The sequence below is a fragment of the Schistocerca nitens genome, chromosome 2, assembly GCF_023898315.1.
Source record: "Schistocerca nitens isolate TAMUIC-IGC-003100 chromosome 2, iqSchNite1.1, whole genome shotgun sequence".
Taxonomy (NCBI): domain Eukaryota; kingdom Metazoa; phylum Arthropoda; class Insecta; order Orthoptera; family Acrididae; genus Schistocerca; species Schistocerca nitens.
In genome coordinates, this window is record NC_064615.1 from 338,208,232 (window position 1) to 338,224,463 (window position 16,232).

General features: G+C 42.1%; 1 protein-coding gene across 3 annotated transcripts in view; it reads right to left on the reverse strand.

Annotated features, from left to right (window-relative positions):
- Positions 1 to 16,232, reverse strand: part of LOC126236131 (acyl-CoA Delta-9 desaturase-like) — a 115,371-nt gene that overhangs the window by 61,785 nt on the left and 37,354 nt on the right. The window lies entirely within an intron of this gene.

A 16,232-nucleotide genomic window follows, 5' to 3' on the forward strand; every position in this document is an offset into this window, starting at 1 on the left:
CCTTCATTGATCATCAACAACTCATTGTTTACTACGGAAAAATTGAGAGATAACTTCATTCACTCCGTCAGCACTGTCGCGCCGCATTGTCCAGCTGAGTTTCGTGACAGCGTGTTATATAGACGTTTACCCTCGCCGGCCGGTGTGGCCGAGCGGTTCTAGGCGCTTCAGTCTGGAACCACGCAACCGCTACGGTTCACCCTCAAACGTCGTACTTATTTGCAATAACTATTATGAAATTAATTAAATGAAGGCTGTAGCGCAACGATTACTCAGTGATCGCCACCCACTGTTTGACTGCTTAGGTTGGCAGTAGTTAGAATGACGACGATTTGCTACTTCTGCCGACAAATACCTATCTACTGCTAGATTTACGTTCATGCTCCACAAGCCACCAGCTGTCGTTACCTTTCCTCATGCACTCGCAAATGTACCGAGGGAGAATAGACTCTCTATACGCCCCCGTATGAGTCCTAATTTCTCATATTTTATCGTCGTGGTTCTTACGCGAAATGTACGTCAGTGACAGTGGAATCATTCTGCAATTAGCCGAAAATGCCGGTTCTCTAAATTTTCTCAACAACGTTTGGCGAAAAGAACGTCGTCGTCCCTTCAGGGAGACGTTTTTGAATACACGAGGCACCCCCCTAACATTCGTGTCTTTATCGAAGCTATCGGTAACAAATGTAGCAGGACGCCTCTGAACTGCATCGATGTCTTCCTTCAGTCCGACCTGGCGAGGATCCCAAACAGTAGATCAAGACTCTTGAATGAGTCACACCAGTGTTATACATGCGGTCTCCTTTATATATGAGCTATACTTTCCTACAATTCTGCCAATAAATAGAAGACTACCATTCGCCTTGCCTACTACCGACCTTACATGTTCCTTCAATCTCATATCGCTTTCCAACGTCACGCTTAGATATCTAATCGACGTGACTCTCTCAAGCAAGACACCACATATACTGCATTCGAACATTACAGGAGTTGGCCGAGCCGTTCTAGGCACTTCAGTCTGAAACTGCGCGACCGCTACGGTCGCAGGTTTGAATCCTGCCTCGGGCATGGATCTGTGTGATGTCCTTAGGTTATTTAGGTTTACGTGGTTCTAAATTCTAGGGGACTGATGACTTCAGATGTTAAGTCCCACAGTGCTCAGAGCCAGAGCCATTACAGGAGTGTCTTGCCTACTCAAATGGTTCAAATGGCTCTGAGCACTATGGGACTTAACATCTGTGGTCATCAGTCCCCTAGAACTTAGAACTACTTAAACCTAACTAACCTAAGGACATCACACACATCCATGCCCGAGGCAGGATTCGAATCTGCGACCGTAGCAGTCGCGCGGTTCCGGACTGAGCGCCTAGAACCGCTCGGCCACCGCGGCCGGCTCTTGCCTACTCATCGGCATTAACTTACACTTTTTTAAGTTTAGACAATGCTGTCATTCATCACACCAAACAGATATTCTCTCTAAGTCAACCTGCATTGTCCCACAGTCAACGATGACACACTACTGCTGACTGCAGCGCCATCAGCAAACAGTCACAGACTGCTGCTCATCCTTTCCTTTAGATTGCCTATGTACATAGAAAACAAGAGCGGTCCTATCACACTTCGGTATTTAAGATGTCTTTGAGCCACTTACACACCTGAGAACCTATTTCGTATGCTTAGGACTTCATTAACAGTTTGCAGAGGGACACTGTGTCAAATGCTTTCTGGAAATCCATGAATATGTAATCTGGTTGTTGCCCTTCATACATTGTTCGTAGAGAGGTCCTATTATACTTCCCTGAGCACCCCTGACAATGACCTTGTCTCTGAGGAACACTCATCGTTCAGGTCAACGCACTGCATTCCGTCACTTAAGAAGCGTTCGAGCTGCTTCCATATCTGACAGCCTATTCCGTATTCTTGACCCTTCATCAGCAGTCTGCATTTGGTCACTGTGTCAAACGCTTTCCGAAATCTACAAACATGGAGTTTGCCATTTGTCCTGCGAGAAAAGGGAAGACTGGGTTTTTCATGAGCGATGCGTTCTAGACCCTTGTTGATTTGTGGACAGACGAATTTCTGGCCGAATGAAATTTGTTGTATTCTGCAGCAGAACGATGTTAAGCGTATTGACCTGCAATGGCTTAGCCACAGCCTGGGGGATGTTTCTAGAATGAATTCTAGAAACATCCCCCAGGCTGTGGCTAAGCCATGTCTCCGCAATATCCTTTCTTCCAGGAGTGCTAGTTCCCAAGGTTCGCAGGAGAGCTTCTGTGAAGTTTAGAAAGTAGGAGACGAGGTACTGACGGAATTAAAGCTGTGAGGACGGGGCGTGAGTCGTGCTTGGGTAGCTTAGTTGGTAGAGCACTTGCCCGCGAAAAGCAAAGGTCCCGAGTTCGAGTCTCGGTCCGACACACAGTTTTAATCTGGCAGGAAGTTTCAGTGTGGATATGATTTTAGTTCCGTAGTGTATGAAAAAGTCTTGCGGTAATGGTACAGAGCGGTTTTATGGCTAACACCTACTTTAATGAATTACGCGATTGTGCAGAGCTTAGCCTAAAAATAGATCTGCCTGGCAGAAATTGTTACATGCTTCGTACGAAGAGTGAATTTTGTAAAAAGTCAAATTCTTTGTACATCTATATAAACTTTCGGAACAGAAGCAGATATGGAAAGTGCATAAGTTTTTTCGTATTTGTTTGTCATTAACACTACCCTCCTGGTCCTCAATTTTTCTTCAGCCTTCGATCCGACTACTTCAGATCAGTTACCGTCTGTTGATGTTCATGTAGTGATTTTGTCATGCATCTCTTATTAGGAACTCTATTTATTTGTTTTTCAGTGCATGGGTTTACGTGTTTCGATTGTGAATATTTTTCCGTTCTATATCTGTTCATTGGTTTAAAGTAAGTTAATAGCTGTCCAAGGTGGTCATCACGATTGGTGCAGAGTTGCTTGATTTATATTACGCCCAAAAACTGAGAGACTGAAATGTCATGTACATGAGCACATTTTACTGTAGCCCAATAAGTGCTCTTTCCTTTGCTCTCTTCCTTTGAAAGATGTTTCATTGCCGTTAGCTTTGACAACGGTGATGACAGGTGGAAAGGAAATTTGGGGGGCAAATGGATTTTGACGCCGCCTCAACACTGAGATGAGCAAAAACTTAGCACTCTCTCATCTCATCTCAATTGCTTAGGCTTGATGAATGAATGAATTCAATATTAGAGAAAGCCCATATTTGGATGTCAGAATGATGATTTTGAACAGCTCGTGATGAAGCATGTTTCAGCTATGTGTCAGAACTAGTAACTATACGACGCATATCAACAAACCACTGCTGATAATAGAGAGTATCGTTAGTAACACGAGAGGTAAATGACATAGAAAACTTAAACCTAAAGAAGACGAAACGAGACATGGAGCAGATCAGTTGTCGTAACGAAAAACAGTGCAACTATCCACAGGGTACGAATATCCCTATGGTAAGCATACCGTACTGTGCATGCGCCAACAACAAACCAGAATTGTCAAACGACTTCGGTATAACACTGTTTGTTTACATTTTGCACCACGAGCCAAACATTAGTGTTCAATTTTTTGACCTGTTCTAACACATTTAGTTACTAGTAATAGCAATGGTGCTGTTAGGGATGCATATTGCAATAAAAGGAGGAAAGTATAGTTTTCATAAGTAAACGAAGGTACCATTTAGAAGGTATCATAGTAGTAACAGCTATTTTATATGATGAAAATGATCTGGACATAGTTTAATAAAGACTTAATATCGTAGAGCTAATTTATTTGACTGTATGGGAAAATATTTAAGAGGCGAATGCTACATTAATTCGGTAGTGTGGAAGTATTCTGCAAATTAGTCCGTTGAGTATATACACTGTCGAGCAATTTTCACCTGCAGATAAAATGTATATATATGGGGCATTAGCTCCGAGTTACACAGATGTGCGTAAATTAAAGTAGTTACAATACGCTTCCCACGCCCGGGTTCCCGGGTTCGATTCCCGGCGGGGTCAGGGATTTTCTCTGCCTCGTGATGGCTGGGTGTTGTGTGATGTCCTTAGGTTAGTTAGGTTTAAGTAGTTCTAAGTTCTAGGGGACTGATGACCACAGCAGTTGAGTCCCATAGTGCTCAGAGCCATTTGCCGGCCGAAGTGGCCGTGCGGTTAAAGGCGCTGCAGTCTGGAACCGCAAGACCGCTACGGTCGCAGGTTCGAATCCTGCCTCGGGCATGGATGTTTGTGATGTCCTTAGGTTAGTTAGGTTTAACTAGTTCTAAGTTCTAGGGGACTAATGACCTCAGCAGTTGAGTCCCATAGTGCTCAGAGCCATTTGAACCATTAGTTACAATACGAAAGTATGGTTCTAGCACCTATGACCTGGGGAATGAGTATGTGCGTTTAAATATATGGTACTAGAAAGTAAAAACGAAAGAATGTAGTCCCTAAAATACTTCAAAAAGTGTTAAATCGGTAATTTTCTGCATCAACAGCTCAAAGTTCGATGTATATCAGAACGCTATAACTCTGACGCTCTAGGAATCCATATTGCAATGCTGCAGCAGCGTAATCTATTAACCCTCGCAGTAATAAGGAAACGGGGGGGGGGGGGGGGAGGCGGGTAACTGATGCTTACGTTTTGAAAATATTGTTAACTAGCTAAATCATATTTTAAATTTTTTTCAAAAATATTTATTGTTTTAATGAATTTTCTAACACATTTCACATAAGTTTTAAATTTTTCGCTTAAACTTAACCCATAAATTTACGTCGCAATAGAAGACGTCAATGTTCCCAATGATCGTATTCAAAATTTCCAGGGTCAGGGCCTTACTTACCCATCAGCATCTCTTTAAAAGCATGTTGAGAGTAAAAGTCAACAAAAATGAACGAAATTTGCGTATTTTAATTTTTTTTTTTTTTTGTGGTGTTCATAAAGTCAGTAGTGGACGTTATTGAAAGTGCGTTGATATTGCTAAGTGTGTGCTAAAAAGTATTTTCATATTCTGGGCTCTACTCACATACCAATATCTCTTTAAAAAGTATGTTGTTAATAAAATGTAACAACAATTAACGAATTGTATCGTTTTTTAAATTTTTTGTGTGGGAATTCCCCTCCCCCACCTCCCCCACCCGCCTTGGTATTGCTAGGGTTAATACAGGCACTCGGAAAATCTATCAAACGAAGTACAAAATTGAAAACGTAGCAGTGGCTACTCCTTTTCTCCACCTAACCAAAGAAATAGCGAAATCTGAGCCGTGACCCTTTCCCCAAACAAGCGATGTGGTCTTAGATTTTCACTTCAAAGCCTTAAACGTGATTCACTTGAGATATCAAATGACGATTATTACGGTACCCATGAAACGGGAGTATAAAATTCATGATATCTTTGATAACGGTAGGTTTGTAGTAGCGACGTAATGAGATTCAAAATCTCTAACGTGCTTATGGGCAATCAAACGCCGTACCGTAGTAAAGCCACTTACTAGGCAGTACACGATAATGAAAATTCTGTTCGCACAACCGAATTCTGGTTTCACAGATATTTCTATTCGTATGCTACCGCCAGCACTCGTGAAGGGCAGGCCGACCCAGCCACGTGCAGCCGCAGCCGCGCCGCCAGCTGACAGCCAGTTGTCACGTGCCGCCTCGGTGAACAAACTGCTGAGCGCGCTGCGCCCCACATTACGCGGCGCTCCCCAGCGACACTTACGGACTGTTGTTTACTCCCACGTCTCTCCGGCCGCAGGAGGGATAATGTTCGTTCGTATTAAGGAGATCTCGGTGGTATTTTCGACAGCAGTGATCTCGACGAAATGACAGTGTACCGTCGGTGAAGACTATAAAAGAAATTCGTTACACGCGAAGATATCAGTATTAAAGGAAGACAGAAGGGGAGGCTGCGGGTTAACGTCCCGTCGACATTGATATCATTAAAGATGAAACGCAAACTCCTATAAGGGAAGGACGGGTGAGAAAATAGGTCGACAGCTTTCAAGAAACCATCCTGGTACTGGGCTTAAAGTATTTTGGTAAAGAATGGAAAACTAAAATCTGGGCAACTGGATGCGACTGGAACCACTGTTATTTTGAATGTGAGTTAATGTGTTAACCCGTGCACTACCTCTCTCTGCTGTAGTGGCTATGAACTTTCGTACATCTCAATAACATTTGACCTTAAAAAAATGTAATAAAGTCTTATATTTTTCAAGACCAACTGGTAAACTGAAGTTCGCTACATTGCCTTTCGGCTTTGACAAATGACGGCTCGGATGGTACCGAGGTTAAGTTGGAAGCTGATGGTTTGGCTGTGAGGCCAAAGAAAGTGTTTCGTCATTAAAGGTTAAAAAATTGTGGTTGTGGTGATGGGCTGTAACGTTGCAAGATCACTAGCTTATAAAATGTGATGGTTTGGCTATGAGTTGGCGAAGCCAACAAATGTTTCACAAGAATAACTTCTTTTGTACATCATGCATTCCATTGTTATACATACGTCTCCGCTGAAAATTCTTGTTTTCTTACTTTTACACGATAGTTTCAAGTTTTAATATGCTTAAAGGTGTCAATAACAAGAACATCACCGTGCACAGCCTCCACATTCTCTCAGGCTCTTCGATGCTTTCATATTGCTGTAATATGTGTGACTGCATATGTCTTAGTCTCTCTCTCTCTCTCTCTCTCTCTTTCTCTCTCTCACACACACACGTACGTATAGACAACTAATATTATAACATTCCCCCAGAGATGAAATTGATCCAACCCCCCCACCCACCCAGCCCGACAACGGTTTTTCGGAGGTTTCCTTTGGTTGTCAGGCGAATGCCGAAACCGCAGCTCATAAATATTGCTGATTGGGATCACTGAGCCCCACTTTTCGAGTCCACTGGGGTGCCGGCTGAAAACAACCACCTCTCCTAAGTGGGCCTTATGTCAAACAGTCCACTCTACTCCTTGAAGTAGAGAATAAAAGAAAAAAAAAACAATAACTCTTACTCGCCATTATGTTTACGTAGAGCTAACGAATAACTGTCTTGTTGATAGAATTAGTGGACAAAGCGGACCGTTTGTATCATATTGTTCACAGTTTTCGAGTCAGTCATGCACGACATTATTTTCTCTATCGAAATAAATATCTGGCTCATGGTGACAGTAGTCCGTATATGTATAATCAACAGTGGTATCGTCGGTCCCTAGTCATATAAGTAAAGATTTACTATTAAAACAGTCTTGATCACGATTTATTTATCAAGGTGACCGGTTTCAACCACTACTGTGGTCATCTTCAGACCATTGAGTAGGAACCTTTTTCTATTGGAGAATCACTACTCTCCAACAGAAAGAGGTTCCTACTCAATCGTCTGAAGATGACCTCAGTAGTGGTTGAAACCGGTCACCTTGATAAATAAATCGTGATCAAGACTGTTTTAATAGTAAATATTTGTAAGACATTGATCACTGCCTTTCCCGTAATGTATTCAAAAGTTATATAAGTAAAGAGACTAGTGCAGTTAAAATAACTTATATGCAATCAGTATATTAGCACTGTTCTTAAAGGATTCCATTCGCACTTCCAAGCAAGTCTCACATTCTTCTCTCATGTACAATGCACTAAAAGAAATCACGGTCTAATTGTTTACAAACAGTTAAGAGAAAGGCTGTGGACAGATGTTTACATCAATCAGAGTACAATGCGTGACTGGTTTATTTGAAAAAACTGTTGTGTCTAAAAGGGTCGTGGGCAGGAATTACCAACTCACATCTGCTTATTTAATAACAATAATTAAAAATCTTTTAAATCTTCGGTATATAGCCATATTTACAGGATAATTTGTGATGTGAATGTAAAATGACTCGTTCTATATCATTAAGACGTGTCGTGCAATGATCCGTGCAGCATGCAGTTAACTAACTTAACAGATCGAACCAGTTATTCGGGTACACATTAAAATCTCCTCCTAATCAAATAATGGTCAGAGTCCTGCTACAACATCACGTTTTACATTCGTCCCCATTACTTAAAACTAGCAGGTAACTTGCTGAGAACATTCCTTTTGTTCACATGTAAATTGAAAGAAGTTGATTTAAAGTCAGGCTGACCGTTAATGGACCGTGACTCTTTCAAAAGTATAAAAAGGTCTCTCAAAAGCCTTTTCATAAGTTAAAAAGAGGTGTGCTTTGAATTTTACTCGGTGTGTACAGTAATGCACGGGCTCTTCCAGTTGGAGGAGGAAGATGAGTGTTGGAGGCTTGAGAGGATTACTGAAACCCACCTAAAAGGGGAAAAGTTCGGGCTGTGAACTTCATCGATCATTTTTTTTTTCAGTTCCAGCCTAGCTTCGTCTCACCGACTAACAATATCCCTATTATCTAAGCCAAGATATCCACACCCTGGCCTGATGATATCGTGACTGTTACCGACATTTCTATATGACCGAATATGTAATTTCGCAATCCTCACACATCGCGTAACAGCTGAATTTAAGCGTGCCTGCTAAAAGCAGGCCCTCTGGAGCACGTAATCCAGCTAGCTTACGTCACTTATTGTCACCTAAAAAACGTTCAAAGACCTTCCCCGAAGTACAGTACAGCAGCATTATATGTGTCGCCTACTACTTCAAGCAAGAAAGACGTCTAAAATCCTCCTGTTGTATAAACTTTACGAACCTCCAAATGACACACCTCCCTATCAGCTCATCATTCCGATTCTTTCTTCACCAGCGTCGTCAATCACCTGCCGAGCGAAATTTCGCTCTCAGCGAGGCACTGGGCTCGTACTAGGGCACGACGGGATTAAAGCGACACACGGAAAATCCTGATTTAAGTTTTGGTTGGTTTCCCTATTATCATTTGAAGAGAATCTCTAAATAGTTCCTACAACAAAGCCAGTGTCCACTTTCTTCCACCTTAATTGACAAACATTCCTATTCTCCTTTAAGTTTACCAGAGATCAAGAATACACAAATACGAAAGGTTTCATGAAATTTAATGTAGCTCCTGTGATAAACTTTCTCTCAGCAAACAACTGCACATTTTTTCCTCGCAAGGGGCGAACAGAAGCACACACTTTCAGAGTTTGCTTTAAAAGGGAAACATTTTCTGAGGGAGCTGTTTAAAACTGGAAGTGATGCTTACTGTATGACCACTCCGTTATTTTACTGTCAAATCTTCTCAATTCCGCGTCTTCCATTCATCCATAGAGACGTGCCACATATCTATCCACTCTCTAGTGCTGTATCGTCTTTGTACAGCCCGTGTAACAAGTGACTGATACGTGTTTACTTATTCTATTATTCGAATAACTTCACATTCCGTTGTAAATTGTTCTGTGTCATACCGGCGCAACCAATTTCTGCCAACACGGTTTATAGTTTATCATCAGTTGTTCTAATGCAACAACTTCAAACTCTAATCTTTCTCTTCAGTTGAAACATCCGGGCTGAGAGGCCGTGGTCGACGTATAAAATTTTCACCTGACGTCTAATGTTTTTTCTTTTCAATCTTCCAATACTGGCATGACTTTCGTCGTCAGATGCTTGAGTGATAGCTATCTTGTCAGTTGATACTGGCAACAGCGTGTTGGTGAATACAGGCTCCAAAAATTGAGTAGTGACATTACGAAGGAATAGTTGCGAACGCTACCACTTGCTGAAGTTACTAGACCTACGAGACACTTGACACATGTGGTGAGTGCGTCAGCCTTTAGGTTGTTTTCCAGCTCGCACTGTTTCACGGCCAGCGGCGCTTCTGAGAATGCTTCGAGTGCATCTGTTACTCTTCCGTAGCTACTGGGCCAGCCCTCTGCTGAAGCAGGTGCTGTTATTTTGAACGCAGAGGAAAACACGACGTCGACTGCGGTTTTTCCTGACTTCACAAGCGATATACAGGGTGTTACAAAAAGGTACGGCCAAACTTTCAGGAAACATTCCTCACACACAAAGATAGAAAATATGTTATGTGGACATGTGTCCGGAAACGCTTACTTTCCATGTTAGAGATCATTTTATTACTTCTCCTCAAATTACATTAATCATGGAATGGAAACACACAGCAACAGAACGTACCAGCATGACTTCAAACACTTTGTTACGGGAAATGTTCAAAATGTCCTCCGTTAGCGAGGATACATGCATCCACCCTCCGTCGCATGGAATCCCTGATGCGCTGATGCAGTCCTGAAGAATGGCGTATTGTATCACAGCCGTCCACATTACGAGCACGAAGAGTCTCTACATTTGGTATCGGGGTTGCGTAGACAAGAGCTTTCAAATGCCCCCATAAATGAAAGTCAAGAGGGTTGAGGTCAGGAGAGCGTGGAGGCCATGGAATTGGTCCGCCTCTACCAATCCATCGGTCACCGAACCTGTTGTTGAGAAGCGTACGAACACTTCGACTGAAATGTGCAGGAGCTCCATCGTGCATGAACCACATGTTGTGTCGTACTTGTAAAGGCACATGTTTTAGCAGCACAGGTAGAGTATCTCATATGAAATCATGGTGGTGAATCGAGGAAGTACAGTACATACTGACGAAACTAAAATGAGCTCTAACATGGAAATTAAGCGTTTCCGGACACATGTCCACATAACATCTTTTCTTTATTTGTGTGTGAGGAATGTTTCCTGAAAGTTTGGCCGTACCTTTTTGTAACACCCTGTATAGCTACACGCCCGCTTCTGCGACATCAGGTGAACCTTAACAGTCACATGTTGACATGAACCCAATGGTGATATGTCAACACCATCACGGAAAATGTACGATATTGTTAAATGTCTTACTTATCTGAACATTTAAAATGTTTAACTCAGGTCTCAATCAAACGGTTCATTAATCATCACAGTGTTTGTAACTTTTTTCTATTAGTTTCTGTCGATCAGTCATAAGTAAGAAAGTAAGATATGATTTGACAGGTGAAATGTATAAAAACGTTTTCCTGATAAAGCAATAGACGTTCAGTGGGTGACGCCAATCCTTGGGCGCACGGAGTGGCCGCGACGTTTGAGGCGCCATGTTACGGATTGCGTGGCTCCTCTCGCCGGAGGTTCGGGTCCTCCCTCTGGCATGTGTGTGTGTGTGTGTGTGTGTTGTTCTTAGCATAAGTTAGTTTACGTTACTTTAAGTAGTGTTTAAGTCTAGGCACCGATGACCTGAGTAGTTTGGTCCCTTAAGAATGCACACACACACACGTTTTTGTCAATCTTTGTATCTGACACTCTAACGCAATGAGTCAGCACCACAATTATATTTTCTGTTAGGAGTCAAAGGAGAGAAATGAATGAATTGAAATAGGGCGTTTGAAGAGACCGTAGGTTCGTTCATTACGTCACAGACACTTTATAGAAGTATACTGCGCCTTGGTGCAATGTTCACAACGAAACTGTGAAAGAAGAACGTCAAAGAGATACTAAGCCTAGATATCGTTCTGACAGTCTTCGAACTGTTGGAGAGTGCCGAAACCCCAAAGCGCAATATAGGAAACAGTCGAAAGATGCCGTTGTGAAGTGCTGTGGAGGACTTGCGTTTGGGATCAGGTACTGACGTCAGAGAGAGAACGATCTCTTGACAGCGAAGTTTTCGTGGTTGTGCTGCAACCCGCAAGTTACTAACCACGTCGCCTAGAATAGTGCAGATAAGTATGATATTGGTACATGAAACAAAGGAGGTGACACTCAAGTAAACGTGTTTGGATATGGTAAATTCTTTCGAATGGTAAATATCTGTGTTCGGCCGAAAAAAGCTTAGGTAGAGGTAGTGTTATGACCAGGACGTTTTATTCTGGTATTGCTTAGATCATTATTATTAGTCTATCGCGAAAAAACAGATTTTTACGAAAAATTTAGACAATAGCATGTTTTGTATACAGTTTCAAAACTTCAGAATCAGAAGTTTTCTCGGCTAGCATTATAATAAAAAGTGGATTTGGTAGACTGGTCTTTTCAAAGCTCCCCTCTGTACCTGTCGAACGTCTCTTGATATGATAAAGCTTTGCTAGCATGCCATACCAATTCGTACAACCTTTGTTGTGTTACTTTTCATCATGTGTCACGATATATGGTGAAAATGATCTATATGCGGTGTTTCAGACATCTTTAAAACTTAAACCCGTAATAGTACTAAACGGTGGTGTGTTATTTGCGTTTCTAGCGTTCTGAGAACGATGAACAATGCGTGCCCGAAGCTTTTTTACCACGTCGTAGGTAACGTATGTTTTTGTTTTATTGTTGATGCCAAATCTTAATTGCACAAATCGCGATACTCTACATGTAAATGTTAGATTTTCAAGTGGATTTAGCGTTCAGTGTTAGATGCCTAGTCCTGTATTATTTGGACACAAAACGTGGTGGACCATCTATGGCGAACATAAAGTGTAGTGCATCATAAGTCTACAAGTCACTGTTACGCATAACACAGTGAAAACTGAAATTAAATGAAACAGTGTATATAAAAAAAAGAAAAAATGAAAAAAAAAAAACTAGTTCCCATATAAAGAGCTGACTGGAGAAGAAACACTTGGAAAGCAGATACAGAAAATTCTAAACGATGTATTTAATAGACCATTAAATGGAATTTAATAGAGCTAATTAGACGTTTCGAAAACGTTTCTTCCTACGGGGAATGGAGTCACTACTGAAGTCATGTAAAAAAAAAACTTTGTGTTCTGCCTTACGGCAGGTCTTGTCATTGGGGAAGCCTCCTCAGAGAGGTCCACCGAATGAGCGTCTAGGGAAGTGATTCCTGTGGTGGTTTCCCGTTGCCTTCCACTGGTGATGAAATGAGCGGAGAAAATCGCCGACCCAGCCGGGAATCGAACCCGGGCTCCTTGGCATGAAGTCATGTATGCATCCTTGAAGGGAGCGATAGGAGAAGTGCAATAAGAAGATAAGCTGGAATGACGACTGTTGCAATAAAATTATCAATTTCCGCCTTGAAGCTATACTTCCACTATCGACGTGTGTGGCGGGTGTCGAGGGAGAGTAAGCCTGCTGGAACTGCGCCGCTGTCTGAGTCCCTGAAACGTACGTCACACGTCGCTGACGGAGCACTGGAAGCAGACTGTCAGCAAACACACTCAGCCACAACCCACGGCGTCACTTGTTACAAAAGCCTCAGCACCGTACTGCCCAGATAGCGATCCGAGGGCATTTATTCGTGGCTTCAGATCTCCTTATCGAAAGCAGTTATGCGGTATTATATGCATAGACCGTTCTCGGTGCACTTGCCGCGTTAATTCTGTATGAAAACGCGAGCTTTCGGTAACAGTCACATTGTCTTCCTCAGGAACGCAACTGCCGATGAAGTAAATGAATCATGCAGATGTGGTGTGGCCCACACTTTAAGCAACAGCGACTCAAGCATCAGAAGGCCATGTGTATTTGAGTGTTTATTAGTAACTGTGCAGAGCCTGGATGCTAGAAAATCAAGCCCTTTTTTCCACTCCACAGAAGAGGGAGAATCATAGCAACAGCTTTAGTTGTTTTATTTTGACAGAATTTATTTTTGAGGGGAAATTATGATCCCAGTATTCTCTTTACAAGTGTGGGAAACACATCTGCAAACTCACATGGAGTGACTGAATAATGCTACGTACTGTATTATACAAATAAAGAGGCTGTGAGTGACGTTTCATCCTTGGCGCCAATGTAATCTCTGAAAGTAGTGGACATTGGTACTTCCGTAATATCTGTATGACTTCTTAAACAGTCAATGACTTTTCTTATGACGACAACAGTGGGTAATGCCGAAAGCTCGAATTTTCGTAGATAGTTAACGTGACAAGTGCACCGACAACGTATTATGCAATAAATTCGTCGCGAAAAACTGCTTGGTTACATGCAATATCGTATATTCAAACAGGTAAAGGAAATTTTATCATGAATCCAGAGTTGTATTTTAGTTGCATACAATAATGTGAACTACAAAGTAGTACGATTACTAAATATGACACAAGTCTTCCGGTCGGCAACAGTAATACAGACGTTATTACATATCGCATCATGACCTCCAAATTGGTGAGGACAACTGGCGCGTTAACAACATATGAGCGCCTTCCAGTATGGAAATATAGGAAAATAAAAAAAAAAACGTTTCGATAAGTAATCTGCTTACAATGCTCCGTAGAAAACGCCAAAGGATATGTATATGGAGAACGCCAGTTGTCATCCACCCTGCTGCCAACGGCTTACTGAAGTTCGTTAGCGAGATAGAAGCCATCTCTACATGGTGTTTCAAACCTTTTGGGTCAAATTGAAACAGGCTGTAGTGGGTCCACAACAAATTGTATTGAGATAGGGAACCAATGGGCATATTTATTGAGTTGTGGGCATGCTCAGCGCACATCGCATAACAACGCAACTCATAGTAATTGTTGGAAGTGACGACCGCCAGTCTCAATGCATGCGTGACAACGGCGCATGATGTTCTGCCGTACTCTCTCAAAGATCACTGGTGTCTGCCTTATCAGCAGACTGGCAGCTTGGATCCTCGCAAGCAGCTCTACATCCGCTTCTACAGGCTTTTACACACCAACGTCTTGACGAAGCTCCGAGGAAAGAGTCTCAGGGTGTGTGATCGGGCGATCACGCTGGCCATGGGATATGCCTTCCCCTTCCAATCCAACGACGACGGTTTCTCATTTGTTCTGTGCATTCCATTCTGGCCCAACGTTCTTGTTTAATACAGTTACAAGTACTCACTGTAAAGCTTATTACACTGGGAAGCATCGTACGTAAACATAACATGCGGTTGATAAATTAACTACATGACTTAACTTTGAAACATATATAATATGTGACGATAACTGGTAACATGCCGTCATTTGAGTTCTGTGTTTCCTGTATCTTCCACAAAAAAATTCCCAAAATTCATTTCATTTATCACGACAGAAAACCCTGCGACTTACCGGAGCGTAACCAACATACAACACGCCACGTTGTATTAATATATTGTTATGATCTGTCTCTGGGATGGGATATAAATTACGCAGTCCGACTTCAGCAGACGAAAATTCCGGCCAGACACAATTCTGATGAGGATGAGGATAAAACACATATGGATTCGAATAAACGACTTGCACACACAAGTCTAATTTGTCTTATCCGCGAAGGGCTCTACTGATATTCTTTTCTGTAGAGTCGACTTTTAATAAGGTAAACTTTGACCCTCAATTTTGTTGCTCTTCTCCGTTCTGGTAGCATGTTTCTATGCTTATCTTTGACAGTCCATTACAACGAGAAAATTTCATGTGTTTTCTTATATCCTGTATTTGTTTACAGCGATTAACAAAATGATTTTGAAACATTAAGTGAAACTAAATTAAGGAAGTCTAAGACGAAAACAAGTTGTCCCCCAAGCTCCCTCGTTCTCCTAGCTAGCTCGTTCAACGTTCCGTAACGTTAGGCATCTCTGCAGTTACAAAAATTGGCCTTATCTCTTCTCTCGTACACCGGGTTTCTCACGTCCGTCGTGCGTCAGTGGCAGAGCCATGTGTCATTTCAAGAGGTAGTTTCACCTGGTTTTCATGCAGGAGTTGGTATTGTGTTGCGACGTCTCGAATATTGGTTACGTAACAATCGAAAGGAAAATTAACTACAGCCTAGAAATGAACCACGAAGTATTCTTTTTACGTTTCATCTGAGGCTGGACGAGAAAGCATTTCAACTCTGTATTGTGAAAAATTACATTTGCCTTGCACTTTCGCGGTAATTTGAGTGAGGAGAAACCTTTCTACATCTTCAGTGTGTGAACACACAGCACACCTAGTGAGGAACTCAAGACACTGAAAGTTGATACCTGGACATATATTTACTGAGGAGATTATGTGATACTGTTATCGTCTCGTCACTTGTTTGGTCCGATCACGAACGTTTTCGTTGTTGTTAAGTGCGCTCCGAAGATAATATCCACAAATACCAAGCGAATGTATTCAGTCTGCTGTTATCAGCATGCATAATCGTCGCATTGTGTCTACTGCCGTCCAGGATGCTAACGTTTATTATGGCGCTTGATTCGTTTTCTGGGATGGTAGACTTCTGGACCTAATCCAGTTATCCATCCCAGATCTATCATCCCGATTTACGTAACTTATAAACACCGGGATGGTTGCTTCACCAAATCCGTGGGCGTTTCCTTCGTCATCTCCAGCCGCGTCGAGGGGAAGCCAAGCACGATCGATCAGTTTACCCTCCCAGATATCTATGTCAACGAGACGTTGTATGCGA